Below are 8,582 nucleotides of genomic sequence, written 5' to 3'. Positions count from 1 at the left end.
GTCCTGTCCCTGAACTCCAGATCCATTTATCCAACTGCACACTCCACATCTCCACTTGGGTGTCTACTAGGTGTCTCAAATGTAACATGCCCAAAACTTCTGATTATTTGTACCTCCCATCCTCCAACTAAACCATCTCCCCCCTCAATCTTCTCCATTTCAGAACATAGCAGCTTCGTTCATCCAGATGCTCAGACAGAAAACCTTGGAGTTGGCTTTATCTCCTCTTTTATTTTCACATCTCACATCAGATCTATTAGCGAATCCTGTAGTTCTACTGTCAAAATATACACAGAATCCAGCGACTTCTTCCCACCCCCGCCGCCCTAGTCCAACCCACTCTCCTCTTGCCCTGGATCATTGCAATGGCCTCCTCAGAACTGCTTTCCTTTGTGTTGCCCGTCCATTCAGTTTATTCTCCACACAGCAACCAGAGTAATGTCAGATCATGTCATTCCTTTGTCCTCAACTCTCTGATAGCTTCCCATTGCACTTAGTACAAATCCAAAATCCTTACCACGGCCCCGAATCTGATCTGGCTCTACATCTCCGACCCAATCTCCCACTCTCCTTCTTGCTCACTGCACCCAGCCACACTGGCCTCCTTGCTGTTCCTTATGCATACCAAGCACACTCTACTCCCTCCTTAGGACCTTTGCACCTGCCGTTCCTTCTGTCTGAGTGTTCTTCCCCCAGATATTTACATGGATCATAATTCCCTCACTTTACTCAGACTTCTGTTCAAGTGCCTCCTGCTCAGAGAGGCCTAACCACTCTATATAAAATAACAGCCTTAGATCCTCCCTATTTTTTAGAAAACTTTTCTTCATAGCGCTTAAACACCTACTAACATTAGCGTCTGTACATATGTACTCTGTTTCCCCCAATGGACTATAAGCTCCATGAAGACAAGACTTTTGTCTCATTCATCACTCTTTTCCCTCAGTTTGGGGGGATGTGCCTGGCACATCGTCAGCATTTAATGACTATGCTTTGAATTAATTAATTAATTTTGCAGATTGGGGCACCACCAACCTCCAAGCATTCTTTGTGATCTATTTCATGTGTCTCTGGCCAGATCTCTTCCATATACCTATTCTAAAACTTCGCCCTTCTCTTCAAGCTCCTTCCCTATTTTGCAGTTTCTCACTCACTATCAGCAAAACCCTTTGCTGCCCACTTTACAGGGAGCAATCCAGGTCATCATATGAGAACTCCAGCAATCTTCACCCACACCTACTGATGTCCCCACACCCACTTCCCCCTTTACTGGCCTCCCTGTCTCAGTGGAAGAGTTTTCTTTATCATCCCCTCCCCTGCCTTCTCAGGGATCTTCTACATCAATTAATTCCCTGTGGTTGAATCTTCAATTTCTCCCACTCCAGGGCCTTTTTCCTTCAGCATCTGAGAATTTTCAAGTCTCCCATTTTAAACTTCCTGGGGCTTAGAAAAGGGTGGGCCTTCATCATACTGCCAGGCTTGGGCAGGATCGGCTGAGGGACTGAGACTGAGCGTCCAGGTCAGAGGTCTTTGGGACCTGCACCGAGTGAGCAGAATTACCACCGGCAGGCCAGAGCTCACCGTGCATCTTGGACCTAATCCCCGTTCCTCCTCTTCCACAGGCTCAGGTGGTTGAGGTTCCAGCAGGCCTGTGCCCAAGCCCAACATGTTACAACAGGATGTGCTTGGCATGGCCTAAAGCCTGGTTCTCAGGATTGGCTGTTCACCAGAAAGCTCCCATAGCAGCTTTCAAAAATATACATTGCTGGGTCCCACCCTCTGAGATTCTGATTTTTCAGAAATTAGAATCTGGAATTGATATTTTGTAAAAGCTTCCCGGGTGATTCTGATGTACAACCAGGACTGGAAATCTAGATCAGAGCATCTCAATCCTGGATGCACATTAATCACCAAGGCGAGGGTGGGGGGAGCTTTTAAAAAATATTGATGTCTGCTATCCACCCAAGAGATTCTAATTCTGTTGGTCTGGAGGTAGGCTCAGGTATCAGGGATTTTTTTTTTTTTTTTTTTTTTGTATAGCTTTCCAAGTGATTCCCATGCACAGTCAGGATTGAAGACCTCTGGTCCAGACAGTCAAACAAGATTTTGTTCAGGGCAATTAACTCACATCTGAGTATGTGTAAAGCTAAGGTAAATCATGGGAGAGGACCAGGTATATTAAAAGTGCTGTTGGTGGGCTAGGCAGACAATAGGATGCGGGGGTCAGTGTGGGCAGGGCTGAGCTGAAACAAGGCGTCAAGCTCACCAGAAGCCCGTCTGGCCAACACCGTCTCCTGACACAGGCCCAGCGTGTTTATCTTTTCTCTTGTTCTTCTCCGAGTGAGAGCCAAACCTCAGGCCCAACAAGCCTGGAGGCTTCAGAGGCCACAAGAGCAGGGCAGAGGCAGAGCTTTAAGCTGCTCCCTTACCAGAGGGCACCCTCGCACTCCTTCCTGGTCCCAGCCTGGTAGAATAAAGCCAGTGAGATGTGCAAGCCTGGATGGGGGCGCAAACATGACAGCTTTGCTCCTAAGAAAATTTTCTTCATCTTATTCCTTCTAGCTGGTTAGATTATTCAACTGCCTGAGAATCCAGGCCATGAATGTGTTCTCTGTGGTATACACAAACTGAGATTGTAGTAGTAGATAGATTTTCACAATTTTTAAGGAAAATCAATCAGAAAGCCAACAAGAGAGCCTGTTGAATGAGGCTTCCTAGTTTTTTCAAATTTAAGCTGGGAAAATCTGTTCCTTGATGTCACATTGATAGTTTACCCACCCAGTCATTCAATAAATGTTTATCGAGTACCAGGCTTGGTGTTTGGGGCTGGGTATAAAGTGTTAAACAAATCAGACATGTCCCTGCCCAAATGGAGCTGATATTCTAGTACAGGGCAACTACAGCCAATAGGTCAAATTGACCCTCTGCCTGTTTTTGTAAATAAAGTTTTATTATAACACAGCCATAACCATTGTTTACACATTATCTGACTGCTCGCAGATTATAGTGGCAGAGTTGTGGAGGTGAGTGGTTACAGCAGAGACTGTATGGCCTGCGAAGCTGAAAATATTTACTGTTGGGCCCTTTACAGAAGCAATTTGCTGACCCCTGGTCTAGTGGATAGTTGACATGTTTTCTCATCACAGGGATCCACTTGTTTTTTATAAGCTGACTTAGACAAGGGTTTTTGGTTGAAAGGAGAGAATCTACTTAAATGGGCTCTGGGAGAAAGGGAGATTATGATAAAATATTTCCTTGTGGAATCCATGGACAGGAAATTAAATACAGGCATTACTCCTACAGGCTGAGTTTTTGCCATCAAATTGGCCATAACTCAGTTCTATTAATTAAAGAGCATAATCTGCATTACTAAGGACACCATTGGTTACAACAGGATCTTGACCAGGAACCAATATTGTGTTCAGGAGCTAGCACCAATATAAGAAAAACTATTGCCTGAGCAACATAAGAGCTTTGTTTGGGTAGTTTAGACATTTTTTATCTCAACAAAGGGTGAAAACGAGGATGAAGGAGATAAGGAGACAAGGGTATATAAAATGTCCACCATTGGTGATAGGAAAAGAAAGGACAAGATTTTTAAGCAAAAGTTAAATGTCACCAAATGCTGGATTTGCTGCATGATGTTTAGATTTTACTCTTATAGCTATAAAAAATATTCTTATTGCTGAAATTACTGCAGGAAAAACAACTTCTTTTTCTGGGAATCTGAAACTCTCCAACTACCATCTCCTTTCTCTGTTTAATATAATAATTTTTAAAAAGCAGTTTCTAAAAATGTAAGGTTTCTGAGGAACGCAGAATTGACTGTCCAGTCAGACTTCATGAGAAGTGGAACTGAGTCAGGACCTGAGGTTGAAGCTGGGTCCCTGAGGGTTACTGTAAATATTCAATAAGAACGTGATTACCCTTTGACCTTGTTCCCAGCACAGACACAGACGAAAAAAAGTTAATCGTGTTAATTTGCTGTTTTCTTGTTTAACCTAAGGGGTAACTCAAGGGTCTCAGGGATTTATGAGCCTGTTTTGCAGAAGAAAAAGAATACCTTCAAAGAAGTTATGACCACCAGATAGCCAGCCCCCAGCTGCCATTGATGCCCAGAAGTCAGATTGCCCAAGGGTTTATCTGGAGTGAAGGAAACATGGAATTCCCCTTTGTTTCTCTGAAACTCCTCCTCCCAAGCCCTTTAGCTCTATAAAACTCCCTGGTTTCTTTTTTGTTAAGGTGAGTTTGAGAGAACCTATCCTCCTACCCTCTCATTTGGGCCAATTCAAATAAAACTTTCTCCATCTCCAAGCACCGATGTCTCAGTGATTGGCTTATTGCACATTGGGCACATGAACTTGAGAGTAAGAGGTACGGTATAAAAGTCATTCTTGATGCTTCTCCAGAAGTAGATGGACCCTGGGGCTTCCTTCTCTGCTTTTCTCTTCCTCCTCTCTCCTGCCTGGCTTCTTCTATAAACCTGAACAACCTGGACCGTTGGCCCAAGTCTACGTGTCTCCAGAGCCTGCCATTACCAGGAAGGAGTGTTAGAATCCCTTAATACAAATCTTTAAGAATCTGACCAGCTTAACCCAATTTATAGTTTGATACCTTTAGCAGAGCCTGCTAAAACTTTGACCTTTACATTGTCACCAAGCCAAAAGATTACATTCCCAGCTTACCTTGAAACTCAGTGTAGGCCTGAGGCTAAATCCCATGCAATGAGATATAAGCAAAAGTGGTGTGTGAGTCTTCAGGGAAGTTTCCTCAGGGGGTGTATGTGATGATGTGATGGCTGGAGCTCCGACTGCCATCTTGGAGCCACACCCTTGAGATAGCAGAGTGTGGGCAGGAAAAGCCTGGGTCACTGATGAGGTCCCCATACCAGCCCTGGACTGCCTACATCTAGGCCTTTTTTATGTGAGAGAGAAACAAATGCCCATCTTGTTTAAGCAACTATTTGGGGCAGTTTCTGTTACTTACAACTGAACCTAAACCTAACTGATAGTTTCCTCTGATGCAATAAGCTGTGACCAGAGAGTCAGGGCCGGGGATACTGCTCAGATAGTGAGCCCCTAGGTCTGAGCAGATATCCCAGGAAAGGGGACAGGGCAGAGCAGGCAAACCATTTGGAATATTCACTACAATGGCTGAGTTCCATTGCCAGACCACTTGGGTCTGAATGGAAGGGAAATACTAGGAGGCATGAAAAGTTTTGGAGTGGGCTGATATCTTAGAACACACAGCAGGGTGAAAATTATAATTCAAGGGAAACAGGCTCTGAGTGGTGGAATTGTGGGTAACATGGCTGCAGGCCATGACCAGATGGAAGTTAATTGTTCCTCTAATAATTGAAGAGACATTGGTTACATTTTTTTCAGGGATCTGGTTAACTCATTCCCTTTGGCTACTTAAGGCTGTGATTTACAGGCAGCAAAGTCGCTTAGGATAATAAAGCCCCCAGGCCTGGTGGCAAACTGCTGAGATTTTTCAAGAAGAAAGAGACCACTTAAACATCTCAATTGGCTTTTCCTGAGTGAATGACATCTGGAGGAAACAGGTTTCAAATGTGTGTCCATCATTCACACCCTCAGTAAGAAAGATGAGAGGAATCAAGAAAAAATACTCTGAGTGCTACATTCATTTCAAATATCTGACAAGTTATGAGAGTCCTGGAACAGGATTCCCAGAGCTACAACTCCTACAGGACACAGGTCCCACTATCATTTTTTTCCTCTTCTCTAAAAGCTCTTAATGGATTGAGAAAAATTGGTTCAAGTATCAATTGATTTGAATGCATCTATTCAATAAAAGGAAGAATATAATATATGTCACTTTTTGAAATAGCCTTTCTTCTGTACAACCATGTCCTACTGGGCTCTGGCCCTTCTGTTTAACTTCTTTTCTTTCTAAGTGAATACAGGCCTAAAAGTATGTACATAACCTCTGTCTGCTGAAGAAGCACGGTGCCTGCAATGCTGGCGCCCTCAAAGCTGCCGTGTCCCTCTGGGTCATAGACGCAGGAGGTCCGAGCTCAGCACAAATGTCAGACACTTGAAAGCAGGGATTTAAGAAAGAAATAAATTGTTCTCCATGTTCAGGAAAAAAAAAATTTAGTGGTCTGTAATAGAAAATAGAGGAAAAAATAAATAAAGTAGTCCATTCTCCGGCCTCAGCACAGATCACCAAAGACTTCAATTTATATAAACAGGAAATCTTTGTTGAAATAAAAAATGCTCAGCCAAATAAGAAAAATAATGGCTATTTATTTATTCAGAGCTTGCTACTGCAAGGGAGTCAGCCACTGTCACTCCAAGGTAGGCAGAGGAGTGGGGAAGTTTTATAGGGCAAAAAGAGAGGACTTCAGGTGTGTCCTGAATGGAGGCTGCTGGCATGGGGAAGCTGTGGGTGGGTTAACTAGAAGTGGGGCATCCGCAGCGATTGGTTGGGGGTGCATATATTGCTTTTTCTGATTGGTCCTAAGTTAAAAACAGAACAAAAATTAGGGAAGCTGTCCGTTATTAATCAAGTCCTGGCCATTTGGGGCCAATTGTTACAGAAATCATCATTTAGGCTTCTGGATTGTTTCTAGAGATAGCAATCTGGCTCCTTGCAAATCTGACCATAGTGGACTGGCTCCTTGGGCTGGTTATTGTAGACAAGGGGTTGGTTTCCTGGGCAGGTTGTGGGTCAGAGTTCTAGTTTTATTTATAGTCTGGCCATTGTCCATTTGTATATTCAGTCTCTCATCTTTCAGACAAAGATTTTTTTTTTTTTTTTTTGTGAGGAAGATCAGCCCTGAGCTAACATCTGCCAATCTTTCTCTTTTTGCTGCGGAAGACCAGCCCTGGGCTAACATCCGTGCCCATCTTCCTCCACTTTATGTGGGACACCGCCACAGCATGGCTTGACAAGCAGTGCGTGGGTGCGCCCCTGGTATCCGAACCGGTGAACCCCGGGGCCTTGCAGCGGAGCAAACGCACTTAACCGCTTGCGCCACTGGGCTGGCCCCTGAGATAAAGATTGACAGCTGTCTCCAGGCAGCTGACCTACAGCTAGCAAGGTGATTCCCAGTATCTCTAGAAAGCCACTTTGGGAAAGAGCTAATTCCTACCACTTTGCCCAAAAGTGCCTAAGGACACACCTGCTTATGTGAGCACATCCCTCTTAGCTCAATGCCCCAACACAGCGAGGAAGGAAGGGAAGGATGGTTGTTATGGCAGTGATGGAGCCCTGTGGGAAGAAGAATGAAACAGTGCTCAGTGACTCCCAGCCAGGCCGTTGGATAGAACCCCATGGGCAGCTTTGAATAAACACTGATGCCGGGCCCCACTCCACTCCCACAGATTCTAATTTAATAGAGTAGGTTGTGCATCAGTAGTTTTTCAAAACTTCCCAGGTGATTCTAACGTGCAACCCAGATTGGCAGCTACTGACAAAATTTATAAACCTTTGAGGGACACTGGGAGCAAATATTTAGCAATTAGTGAAAACGAAATTGGGGCATGAAGCCATGCACTTTCTCAAGAAGCCTCTAATCTTTCAGTCTTGTAATGCTGGGCTTTAGAAATATAAAATGCAGAGTAAAATTAAACTAGAGTAATAGTTCAGGTCGTTGCAAATAGGCAATGGTCACAGAGTGTGAGCATATCTACAGGAAATGAAAATGCTGCAGAATCCAATCTGTGGGCATAAGGAACAGAGAGGACACTTAAAACTGTTGTAAAAACAACTGAAGTACACCTATTCTGAGCAGCAGTCTTCGTTTTTATTTTTAACTATTAAAAAATTTATTTTCGGGCCGGCTTGGTGGCGCAAGCTGTAAAGTGCGCGCGCTCCGCTGCGGAGGCCCAGGGTTAGCCAGTTCGGATCCTGGGTGTGCACCAACGCACTGCTTGGCAAGCCATGCTGTGGCGGTGTCCCATATAAAGTGGAGGAAGATGGGCATGGATGTTAGCCCAGGGCCAGTCTTCCTTAGCAAAAAAAGGGGGATTGGCAGATGTTAGCTCGGGGCCAATCTTCCTCATACACACAAAAAATTTATTTTCCCTCTTTAAAATGCCATTTATCATAACATTATTTCTTACAGATTGTGTGCCATGAGTGCGTGTGGGTGCGCACATATTTTCAGTCTACCTGAGCTTGTACGTTTCTCAAATACTTGAAACAAAATTTAGAACAATTGCGTTTTGGGCTTGTAAACTCCCAAACCTCAAAAGAATCACACACATACTCCACACACCCCGTATCCACTTTTTATTTCTAGTCATTTCTAAATTTTCGAATTTACAGATGTATCTGAATTTGATACACCACCACCCCCTGGTGGAAATCTATAGAAAAGAACCCGCACTTGATTTAATTGGGAACTTGAGTAGCTGAGAGGGACGATTAAGACATTCCAGTACTAGTTCTGGTTCTGGAGTGTTCTCTCTCTCTCTCCCTCTTTCTCTCTCCCAGCACAACGTTATTGTCAAACAAAACCATATGCAAAAGCTTAACGAACAAAACAGTAAAAACGGAGCTGTGCTGGGGGCTTTCTCGTTCCCATGTTCTCATTGCCAACCCCACATCTCCCC

This window comes from Diceros bicornis, chromosome 23 (genome assembly GCF_020826845.1).
Source record: "Diceros bicornis minor isolate mBicDic1 chromosome 23, mDicBic1.mat.cur, whole genome shotgun sequence".
Lineage (NCBI taxonomy): Eukaryota > Metazoa > Chordata > Mammalia > Perissodactyla > Rhinocerotidae > Diceros > Diceros bicornis.
The sequence above is the reverse complement of the archived record's forward strand: the minus strand, read 5'-3'. Positions refer to the sequence as shown.